Here is a 12601-nt window from a genome sequence, read left to right on the forward strand (position 1 = left end):
ACCAGAACCAGGAAGCTTGTAGAGCTTACAGTTTCCTGTATATGATGCAGCACGATGAAGCCAGAGGAGAAGGGGTGGGAGCTGAATGTTGCATGTAACTCATGCCACTTGTCAAATTCGGCTCCTTTCCATGCTGCGTCCCCCGGCCCATCCTTCACCTTGATGAGTGAGGAATGGGCCAGGGTCCCCCTCTAATCCTGGTGTGGTGGGGGCCCACACCACAGGGTCTCTGGCAGATCAGCTACGCTGGAGATTCTGGGGCTTTAAATGTGCACCTTGCAGTACTCGCCTTAGAAGCTGTGTTTACTGGAGCTCTTTCTGCCGTCACTTCCCCTGGGTTATACAGAAGTGTTATCATCTCATTGCCTTTTAACACTACTTTCTCCACATCAGCCCCTTGATGATAAAGAAGGATCTATAGATTCACAGTGGGCATTTATTGCTTCAGCTACCTACTGGCTAACCGTCTCATAATCAGCGGCTATTAACCCCTGTCTGTACTTCTTTGACTCCATTATAATGCATGCACCTCACGGGTTCCTCAGACTGTTTTCAGTTCTAAGCTGGGGGGAGGGGCCAATCATCATGTTGAAATGGGCACCCACACATATTCAGCCGGGCCTGTTTATGATGGTAAATTAAGACCCCTAACTTTACAGTGATTCAGGTGCCATTTAGCTATGGTGCCAGCTCTGTTATAGGAACCCCAACCTATAAAAATGCTCAGCATTCATCGTGCAGACGCCCTGGGATGCTGCTGCTAGGACAGTACAATCCTAGATGGGCTAGTTCTTTTCCAGTAAACCGAGTTAATCTGCCATTGTTGACCTTGCATACATCAGTTCCTGCCGCATCAACAAGTTCTCTGGTTGAATATGCAGTCAAGTTTTTTGTGAGGTATTGATCTGTTTTCTTTTTTTGTTGCCACAGTTGAGGTAATTTCACAGGGTCAGTGATTTAATGGGTCCTAGAGATAGATCTAGGGTGCACAGGTTAAGGTTGCCTGTGAGTGGCCCATACAGCCATGATTCTCCATTATCATTCTCGCATGTGTGTTCCATTAATGTGCTGATATGGAATGAATAGCCCCCAGTACCAGAACGCAGGGGAAAACAACGACTGAATGCATTACCCACAAGGCCATGTTTGTTTGTTTATTATTTTATAAAGCGCACCAAACCTGGGCACGTTACAGGTGGTTTCAAAGTTTCCATTACACGTGTGGGTACAGACAATATATAAACGAGTCAGTTTTCCAATTTACAGATGGGAATATTGTTAATGTTAGTACACTATCACCACCGGAGTGGTCCCCTGGTGCTCTGGCAGTGCAAGTGCAAGAAAGCAGTGATGTGCTGTTGGCGACCTCGGCCCGGTGGGTCCGTTGGCTGGGCCTGGGGTGTTTGCAGCCAGTGGTCGTCGTGTACTGTTGTGCAAGACTATGTGTGTTTTTGTTTTGTTGCTGCAGTTTGTGCGGTTTGTTTTGCTGTAGGTTTTGGTTGTGTTTGGTTTGGAGTTTGATATTGCAGAAATTATATATGAAAAGTTTAAAGACTTTGTATACAAAAGTTCTAAAGGTGTAAACATAGTTTGCTTTATAACAACAATTTACAAAACTGGAGACTGAATTGTGCTCTGAGAGACGACCTAGAATATCCATCGACACTTCATGAGTGCTTGTTGAGAAGCCAGTTTTTAGTATTTTTACTAAAACTGAAAAATGAATGGTCTGTTCTCAGGGCAGTAGGAAGCGAGTTCTACAGTTGGGCAGCCATGGCGGGGAAACTACTGCCTCATGCTTTTTTCAAGATAAATCTTGGGACTGTAAGGCAGAAAGAATTGGCTGACCTAATTGGATGTGTAGATGTTTTATTGGTAAAGTTATCCATTAAATAGAGTGGGGCTGAGTTATTCAGATATTTGTAGGTAAGCAAAACAGTTTTGAACTGAATTCATTAATAGTGAGCCATTTAATGTTCCGTCTAGCCTTTGAGATATGTTGTCTCCTAGGTATGCTGAGCGCAGTTCTAAGGGCGTTGTTTTGAATAATTGGAAGTTTATCTACAATGTATTTACTCGCCCCCCAAGTAAAAGGCATTTCAATAATCAATTTTGGATAGAATTAAGACTCTCGTTAATGTAATGCAACTTTCAGTGGAGAGGAATGGTTTGCAAGCCTGTATCAGTTTACAGGTGTAGGCTGTTGCTGAGGCAGTGGCCTTAACTTGTTTGCCTAGGCTGAGAGTAGAATCTAGGTAAAAGCCTAAGGTTTTAAGCTCCTGGGCCACAATAATGTCGATGCCATCAATGTTGAAGGCTGAGTAATTGCTACTTAGTTTGTTGATGTTCGCTGAAGTTCCTAGGATTAGGAGCTCCGTCTTCTCATCATTCAGGCAGAGGCCATGTGTCGCCATCCATGCCTGAATGATTAGATAGATTTTGTTCACCAAGGCCAAGTCTGTTTCGTAGTCTCCAGTAAGAGGGATTAGGATCTGGGTGTCATCTGCATAGTTCATGCAGTTGACACCCAGATGGTCAAGTCAAACAGTGGTTTGGTGAAGACATTGTACATGGTAGGTGATACACAGGAGCCTTGGGGTACACCACATGTTATCGGTGTGGAATCTCGACAGTTGTTTGCAAAGCACTTTGTGGTCCACCAAATCAAAAGCGGCAAACAAGTCCAATAAAAGTAGGAGGGAAAGTTTCCTATTGTCTTTGATTAGGTCAATTTGGGTCTTCAGATCAATCAGAGCCTTTTCAGTGCTATGTAGCGGTCTAAAACCAGATTGGCGAAGCCCTAAGAGATTATTAGTCTCCAAGTAAATTTGTATCTGGAAATAGTCTGTCTTGTCTATTATCCTAAGCAAAAACGGGACGGTAGTTATCGGTCTGTAGTTTGTGGGGATGGATGGGTCCAAGGAAGGTTTTTTTCAGGAGAGGCATGATCTAGGCATCCTTAAAATTAGTGGGGACATTGCAAGATACAAAAGAAGCATTAGTTAGTTTGGTAATGAAGGGGGCCACTGGCTGGCCGCTTCTTTGATAATCTGGGGAGGGCAAATATCACCCTGACACCTTGAAGGTTTAAGCGAGGGAACAATATTTACCACTTCTCGGGTGGTGACTTGTGAAAATTTGAAGCGTGGAAAGGGTTTAAGAGTATGATCTGAATTTTTCTGATGAGAACCTGATGTAGGAGGTTCAGATTGTTTTCTGAGATTTTTCTTTGGAGGAGGGAGATTTTGTTAGAAAGTGCATTCTGGATGTTAGTACACCATACTTGATCCTTAATGCACGTGTCCACAGGAGAAATTGGGGCTTCCAAATCTCTGAGGATAATAGAGTCCTGTCATTGTAGGTTTCTCATTTAGTGAATAGTATTTCAGCTTTATATTTTGCAGAGATTTTCAACAAGTTACATTTGTTCTCCTTAGTTGGGCGGTTTTTCGACTGGACTTTCATTTTCCTTTTTTCTGCTCTAAGTGCTTTTAGTTGTGGTGTAAACCATGAGTTCAGGTGGGTTCTTGGTATACACTTTCACAATTTGAGCGGGGCAATAATATCTAAGGCATGTGAGCTAGTGGAGTTGTACAAGTCCAGTAAGGTAGGTGGGTCAGAAGTAGCTGGCAACAGGTTAAGGATAGGCAACAGATTTGGCATTATACTGTCCACAGTGATGCTCTGCCTGTTCCTAGTGAGGAGTTAGGGGGGATATTTGCAAGGTCTTGCGAGGTGGTGTATAAGCTTGTAAATTGAAAGAAACTAAGTAGTGGTCAGTCCACGACTGTGGTAGAATTGAAGTAATTGAAGCCTCGCAGTTGCTGTCAGCCACCCAATCTAAAGTTCTGCCTTTTTCATGGATAGGCTGCTTGACTCTATTTGTGAGGCCAAATTCAGTAAGGGTGTTGGAAAGCGCCAGTGCGTGTTGGTCATTGGGGCCGTTAAGACCAAGGTTAAAGTCACCTAACACCAGTATTTGCAAGGTAGGTTTAGCATTGGCAGATATTATGGTAGTGATGTCTTCCTCGAAGGAACCAATGGGACCTGGAGGTCTATAAATTAGGTGCACTGTAACAGTCAGAGACTCCAATATAGGGATTTTCATGGAGAGCAGTTCTCAAGACTGGACATGGGGTGATGAGGAGACTCTCAGTCCTTGGTTCGATTTGGCAATAAAAGCCATGCCGCCCCCTCTAGAGGCTTCTCTATCTGCCCTCAAGATGGTGTAGTTAGCCGGTATCGCAAGTAAGAGATAAGGGCCAGCAGCTGCATGGAACCACGTCTCTGTAATAGCTAAGAAGTCTAGTTTATTAGAAGTGATCAGATCCGCTATGCTTAAGGAATGCGCAAGCAGGGATCTCGCATTAATTAGGGCCCCTTGATGAAAGTAGTGCCCGTTTTAATGGGGTTTGTGGCGGCATTACTCTATTTACTTTTTCTTTAATGTTGTTAAACTTCATGGCCAGGTTGTTAAGCACAGAACTGGGTTTAGTAAACAGGCTAGCCTGCGGACAGTCCGTTTTTGTAAATCTTGAGCGCAGCCTGACATTTCTAGCTCCATTGGAACATGGTATGTTCCATGCCGGTCTGGGGTCAGGGCTTTTAGGCTACTGGTTGGGAGAGAAGGTCCCTTCCACACCAGTAGAGGTGGCATCATCTATAATGTGATGCTTGCCTGTTAGTTTACGCTCTGGTAGGAAGGTTGTAGGTTTAATGGAGGTTGGCTGGAGGCAAAACTTGAGGTGAGGTAGGAATTTAGTTGGCTTTATCCATGATGGTGGTGAGGGAGGAGTAGACATGGTGGAGAGGCAGGCAAGGAGTGTTGAATAGGGTTGCTGCCATACAATGGGATGAACTTGAGCATACAGAGGAATAAGGCCTCCAATTACTTTGCAGCCAATTACTTTGCAGCCAATCAGGAGGTCGAGGTAAGTAGTACAAGGCTAACCCAGTATTGTAGTATATTTATACAGTGTGAAAATTGAGCTTTTAGCAATGGCAGTGCCCTAACAGGTAAACACAAGGAGAACACTTTTACACACAGTCAATATCAAAAGTAAATGAGTACCAGCCTTAAGTAGCTGCAAGTGCATATAGATGAAGTACTATGGATGGTCTGGTGCAGTTTACGAAAATAAATAGTATGGCAATAGCATTTGGTTGTTCCCCTGCAGTATGCCAAATTTCTGTACACATGCTTTAACACACGGTGACTATATTGCGAAGTATCAATAGTTACAGAAAGAGGGGTTTGCAGTTAAGGAAGACCTCTCGAAACGACCGTGTAGGTACCAGTGAGGAGCATAACTGTAGGTTCAAGACTGGACTGAGTGTCTCAAGGTTCAACAAGGAGGGATACCAAAAGCACATATACTTCAGGCATTCATTGCCTAGTTACATCAAGAAGAATAGTTTAGTGTGCGAAAGCCGGTTCCATAACGTGAGTCGAGGCATTCAAAGGTATTAAGTTTGTAGTGTGGCTCTGACACAACTGTGAAGTAGTGCATGCTTACCTCAGGCTAGGGTGGAAAACAGCGGTCACAACCATCTTAGATGGGTAACGGGACACCTCAGCACGGCCCTAGTGCGGTAAAAGCCCAGACAAGACCTTCTCCGCCTGACCGGCTTCCGCCTGTCGACACAGCGGATTGGTGGCTTAAAGGTCTATGTTGCTTGCTGACTGCATGCATGTTGCCCGGGATTGGGCCGTAATAAGGACACGCAGCCGACGGTATTAATCAACCGTACTTTACTTCTCCTACGTAGTAACTGGCATCCAACGAGCCTTCCCTGAACTTGCCCCCAACTATGTGTCACCAGTCCAACCCTCTCGGTGGGCGGGGCCACTTCTTAAAGGTGTATTGGCCGGTAACACCACCCCCGGACAAATGTCCAAACGTCAGGTTAACATTCTTCGACCAGTCGTGTTGGCCTCTTGATTATCCGCTGTGGTCTCTCATGTCGGGTCACTGATTCATCAACTCTAGGAAGGTCTCCATTGTGTTCTGATGTATCGCCAACTCCTCCAGAGGGGATCCACTCGTCGTCAGTGTTTCTCGTGGGATAGGGCCGGAGGCCCTTGGTGGCGGCTCACTCTCTTCGCTTTTGAGGTAGTGTTTGAATTGTTGGCAATTCATCGTGATGACCTTGTTGTGATCCTGGGCTGTCACCATTGTCCCTCTTACAGCTGTGATTCTCATGGGGCTCGGAGCAAACCGTGGGTCTGTCTTTCTGACCACGGGCTGCTGCACCAGAACTTCATCCCCAACTTTAAAGTCCTTTGGCATTGCCTTGCGCCATGTGTCAGTGTCCTGTTTCACCCTTTCTTTCGCTTCGGCGTCACATTGTGTAACATTGGCGTCCGTGTCCTCGGTGGTCGATGGATTTTGTAAGATGCGGGTATGCACTTTATACCGGACCATGAGTTCAGCTGGAGTTTTGATCGTGGCCTCATGGGGTGTGTTTCGGTAGTCTCAAAGGAGTCGACATAACGCTTGATGTGGGTTCTTTGGATCGTCTTCTTTATGGACAATATAAATTGGGCTGCCATTCCATTTGCCTGTGGGTGTCGAGGAGTTATTTTCATGTGTTTGAATCCCAGGTGTCTCTCCAGGGCCGCAAACTCGTATCCACAAAAGGGCGGACCGTTGTCCGACTCTATGACTCTGTGAATGCCCCATTGACTGAGCACTTTGTCAAGTACTGCGGCTACCTGGGAGAAAGCTGTGGTAGGTAGTTCCTTGACTATGTGGAACCATGAGTATTCATCGATCAGGAGAAAGAGATGATTGCCTGATTCCATAGTTCCATAAAAGTCCACAGCTACTCTTTCCCAGGGGCGGTCTGGTATTTGTGTGTGTTGTAGAGGAGCAGGAGGTTTGGCTGGCGCCGTGCACTGGCAGGCATGACAGTTCTTTATCCATTCCTCTACTGCCGCTTCCAGGAATGGGAACCAGATGTTGCACTGCAGTTGTTTCTTTGTGTTCTCTGCTCCTCGGTGTCCTTCGTGGGTGGTGCGGATGATGTCTGCTCTCAGGGCGGCTGGGATGATGATGCAGCAGCCTCTCAGTAGTATGTTGTGGTCTTTTACGGCCAGCTCGTTGTGTATTCAGGCTAGTGTTTCAATTTCCTCTTTGCACACCCCCAGGTGAGCTAGCATTGCTCGTCGGTGGTCTTTCCATTTGTTGGTAGATGTTAGGCTGATGGCGAGTGAGGTCGTGGGATCCGCTGCTGAGGCCACAGTGAACATCTCCATCGATAGTGCGGGTGGTTGTGAGTTCGCAATGACGTAGTTGACATAGGCGATGTCGCTGCTTCGGGTTAGTGGGGCACCTACCGGGTGTCGCGACAGGTAGTGTGTGGGGTTTAGGTCGCCTCTGGGTCGGTGTATGATATCGTAATCATATTCTTCAAGGCGAATGCCCCAGTGTTCTATTCTCGGAGGCATCTTGGTATGTGGATTGCCGAATAGTGAGAGCAGTTCCTGGTGGTCTGTAATCAGAGTGAACTTTTTACCTATTAAGAAGTTGTGAAAATGTTCACAGGCCCAGACTGCAGCCAGGCTTTCCTTCTGTGCCTGTGAGTATACTGCTTCTGGGGTGGACAGGGCTCTGCTTGCGTAAGCAACAACGTGTCTGGGGTTGATGTCTGCGATGTTCATCTGTGCTAGGATCGCTCCCAGGCCTACTGGACTGGCGTCTACTATTACTTCCACGTGCCAGGTCGGGTTGAAATAGGCTAGATGGTGGGCTTCTGTGAGGGCTTGATTGATTGCATCAAATGCTCGTTGGCACGCCAGGGACCAGTCAAAAGTCATCTCCTTCTGTAGGAGATTCCGGAGTGGTTCAGTGAGTGAGGCATAGTGTGGTATGTACGTGGCGCAGTATCCTGCCATGCCTAGGAACTGGAACTGGAGCGAACATCGGCTGTTTGTTGTGGTTCTTTCAGCTTTATAATAGTGTCTACTTTCTCAGGGACAGGCATCATCCCTCCACTCGAGAAGATGTGGCTGAAAAACATGAGCTTCGACTTGCTGAAATGGCATTTTTCAATGTTTAACATGAGGCCAGCAGTTTGTATTGCTTCGCATGTGGCGAGGAGGGCTGTATCATGGACTTCTTTTGACGAGTCAAAGATGAGAAGGTCATCGCTGTAATTTAAGGCTCCCCGAATCGATCTGATGATCTGTCGCACTGCTTCCTGAAAATTTCACCGGCGGATGAAATGCCGAAGTTTAGTCTGCGGTATCTGAACAGTCCGTCATTTGTTGCAAAGGGTGTTATTCCCCTGGAGTCAGGGTGTAATTCCAATTGGTGGTATCCCTTGATTAAATCAAGTTTTGAGAACATGCGGGCGTTGTTCAGTTGTACTATCATGTCCTCGATGCATGGTCCTGGGTGTCTTTCACTTTGGATGGTGATGTTAGCCACTCTCATGTCGATGCACAGGCGTAGTCTGCGTCCCTCCTTGGGTACGATGACAAGGGGGGAGACCCATGGTGTTAGTACTGTGGCCGGTTCAATATTGCCATCAGAGAGTAGCTGTTCAAGTTCTCTCGAGACCGCCTCCTGGAGGTGGAAACCAACCATCTTTGGGTGTTGCGGTACGCGTCTCACCGTGGGGTTTTTGTGCAGTTTGATTGGGGGACCTTTGAGTTTTCCAAGGCCCGTGCACAATTTGGGAAATTTTTGCACAATCTCACCCTTGGTAATGAGGTTTTGGGGTTGTCCGTGGAGAATCGTACTGATCTGTTCCTTGAAATCCTGTTGGGTCGTGGTTGAGGTGATCGTGTCTCCTGGTTTTACGTGTATCTCGATTAGGCCTAAGCATGAGGCGGTGTAGTAGCTGAGAAGGCACTTCCCTTTGGTGAGGGATCGTATCGCATGGATGGTGGTATCTACCTGTTGTCCGTTTAAGAGAAGGCGGCATGTAAAGTGTCCGATGGGCTGCAAGGGTGTGGCTGCCCCCCATTGGAAAATTCTGGATTGCAACGGTTCTAGCACCGATGGACTTGGGATTCTGGAGTATTCCTGCTCACCCATGATGTTTACGGTGGTGCCCGAGTCCACCATGAAGTAAAATAAGGTGTTTCCCAAATTGATTGGTATTTTTGGGGCTTCTCTAGCTTCTTCACTGTCGATGATGAGGTTGACGTACTCGTCTTGGTTATGCGGGTCGTAGTACATTGTGGGTGTGGTTGATGTGGGGTTGTGGTAGTATGTGTCCTCTCAGTACCCCTCCGGTGGGTTGTCGTATTCATCGATGAGGTATTGTGGTTGTTCTGTGTAGTCCTGGGCTTGTGGTTATTCGTAGTTCTGATATTCGTCAACTGCTCTCACGTATCACTGTGGGTTGGGTTGATAGTACCTTTGTGGTCCATATTGGGGAAATGGCAGGCGGAAAGCATCCTGGCGGGTGCTTGGGGTCGTAACGTGGAGAAAGGTTTTCCTCCTCTACATACCGACTGGAAGTGTCCTTCCCTTCCGCAGTTTTTACATCTTTGTGATAGTGCTGGGCAAGTCCCTGAGTGTGGGAATGTCATTCCACTGCAGTAACATTGTCTTTGTTGACGTGGTACATGGTGGGCTTGTGGCTTGTATGGGCATGGACCTTTGTCATCCTGGCGGGGTGACTGGATCGCTGCAATGAGGTCCGTGGAATCTTGTTTTGGGTTGGTGGTACCAGTCATGGACACGGCTTGGGCGTCAACTCTTTTAAAAATGCAAGCAAGTTCGCTGACTTCTGGGATAGTGAGGGGTTTCTTCAATAGCTGCTTCTTGAGTGCAGGTGATAGGCAGCCTTCGATGACTCTTAGACGTATCGCTTCATCTAGAGAGAATGCGTCAAATTGACAGTGTGCGCCTTTTACGCTTAGGCGGGGAATGTATTCATCCACTGTCTCTTGTGGTTTCTGGGAGCACTGATTGAACAGATATCTTTCATAATAGGGATTAGGTTCGATTATGAGCAGTTTGTCCAGAGCTTTGATTAGGGCTTCAAAGTCATTTTGTTCTGCTGTTGGGATGGTTTTCACAATGGTTTTTATTTCCCCCTCCCACCTACCAGGTTGAGGAAAATATCCCTGATGTGGGGAGAATCGCCGCCTCCTGAGCCCCTTACAAAGTGATGGAAATCCTCCATCCATTCAGTCCACCTCGGACCTTTCGTGGCTTGAGGCCGCGTGGTGAATGGTGGTGGCATCCTCAGCTGGATTGATTTCGCCGCCCGGGCTGGCTGGGGTGATGAGGGGTTGCTCATCTTGTGTGGGTGATGTGTTTTTCCCAGTACCGGCAACCAGTGGTGGAGTTTGGGTGGTGCCGGTTTGCAAACGAGGGGATGTTGACAAATCTCCCTTCACTTGTTCCTCTCCTTTGCTTGTGTCCAAATCCAGATGGTGGCGTGAGCGGGTAGGTGTTCTCGTGCCCACTGTGCTCGTTGTGTGAGGGTACATGGGCCGGTGTCCGTAGGCCACGTGGTCTGCCTTGCTAGGCTGTGGCTTGGGGCTGTGCGTCCTGTCAGGGGAGCAAGTGCCTTTTGGTGGTTGAGTTTAGACACGGCGTGTGCAGGGGCAGAAGGGTCCACTCACTGTTGTTATGCGTGTGATCCTTCTTGGTTGGTGGATGCCTCGGTACTCATGAGATGTGGAGCAGCTGGGCGCTCTACACGTGGGTGGCGCATGTGGCTGCTTCAGTGTGGCCACTTGTACGGCGTATGCTGTTGGGCTCTGGGCAGGGAGGAGCGGAGCGTGGTCGCGCTGGAGGGTCTCAGCTGTGTCAGGACGAGAAAGCTTGGCGGATTGCCAGGAAGTCGTAGTTTGAGTGTGGCAGGATCGCCGTCTGCGTTGGGAGGAGGAGGAGGAGGCTTGGCCTGGCAGAGGACTCCGGGGCGTGAGGGAGAGATCCTCATCGCCAATGTTGCCCGGGATCGGGCCGTAATAAGGACACATGGCCGGAGGTATTAATCAACCATACTTTATTTCTCCTACGTAGTAACTAGCGCCCAACGCGCCTTCCCTCAACTACCCCCCAGCCATGCGTCACCAGTCCAACCCTCTCGGTGGGCGGGGCCACTTCTTAAAGGTGTATTGGCTGGTAACAATGCACAGCCTCGGTGTGGTGCTATGTGCCACTGACTATTTAAGGATCTGGCAGCAACGAGGAAGGATAGCAGTGCGAGGGATAACATGCACAAAAGTGCTCTTTGGCTCCAATAAGATGGGGGCTAGGGTGCCCTCACCCACCTGGGATTCACCACATCGTTGTAGGTCGGGAGGAGTTGAATCCTGGCGTTAGTCGAGCAGCGGCCCTTGGATGTTGCAGCTGGACGCTCCTGCGTCAGCTGAGGGCGTAGGAAGGGGCTCCTGCCCTCTACACTATGGACGATGCAACAATGCCATGGTCAGGGGGAACCTTCCCAGCTTTCACTGTGGTACTGCAGAATGGGACACTTCTCAGGAAATTGCCGTTATGTGATACTGCTGTTCATACACTGCAGTAGATCCATGCTGCTATTTTTAACTTGAATGTTTCATTTTATGACCGTGCCAATGTTTTACGTTGCAATGTGTGTATGTAATAAATGCAAACACGTTTTTCTTCCACGAAATGGTATGTATGTGTTTTTTGCCTGCGCTTACTGACCTCTGCTCAGCCCACTCTCGCTTCTAGGCTTCGAGGTGCACCAGTGTATAACTCCCTTCTCCAGAGACCCAACGCATTAGCTAGTTGGCAAAGTGGGAAGATGGAAGACTCTCCCAAGGTCCCTGATGAGAAAGGGGACTAGGGGCAAAGGTAGTCTGTATACCCCGGAATGGCTCAGCAGGGCAGGCGCAGAGGAAGCTGCATGAAGCATCACAGACCAGGACAGAGTATTGCTCCGCACCCGGGAACATGTGAGGCCTGTGAGAAATATAAATGGGGCCCAAAGATGACTCCCCTTTTCAGCTAATAAAGGTTCAATGTGAGCACACTGTTTTCGTTTCGGTGAGCTGTACAAGCATAGGGAAGCAAGATAGTGCTCTGCATTGATCAGGTATTACAGGACCCACAGCACACCCATTTCGTAAAGCTCTCTGCAGCTCAGTTTGAAAAGATTGCTGACAGCAAGGGTTGCTAGGATAAAGTCAAGCGCCACTTTGCCACTTTGTATTGGGAAGTGCAGTGCAGTCTTAGCATGTGCATTGGAAATAGTAAAGTATCAGCACCCACTCAGAAATCAAGAATGGCACCAGACTGTATTAAGACATTGACTTGAGTTTTAATAATGTTTTGCCCTTAGTAATAAAATATATATATATATATATATATATATATATATATATATATATATATAATTACATGGCCACGGTAGTGGCCATGTAGTTATGGTTAAGTTGCTGTTTCCATAGGAAGAGCACTTTTTGGGTGGCTTATAACTTCGCTCTCCCTGGACGAATCCTCACCAAACTTTGCATAAAAATTCAGAGTGACCCAACTACTTTTTTTGCAAAGTTTGGTGAGGATCCGTCCAGGGGGGGCAAAGTTATAGGGGGGGGTCCCAAAACTTTTTTTTGTTCCCATAGACTGAATGGGAAAAAACTTTGCGCACGGCTACAGCCCGA

This window comes from Ambystoma mexicanum, chromosome 11 (genome assembly GCF_040938575.1).
Source record: "Ambystoma mexicanum isolate Mex_15411 chromosome 11, UKY_AmexF1_1, whole genome shotgun sequence".
Classification (NCBI taxonomy): Eukaryota; Metazoa; Chordata; class Amphibia; order Caudata; family Ambystomatidae; genus Ambystoma; species Ambystoma mexicanum.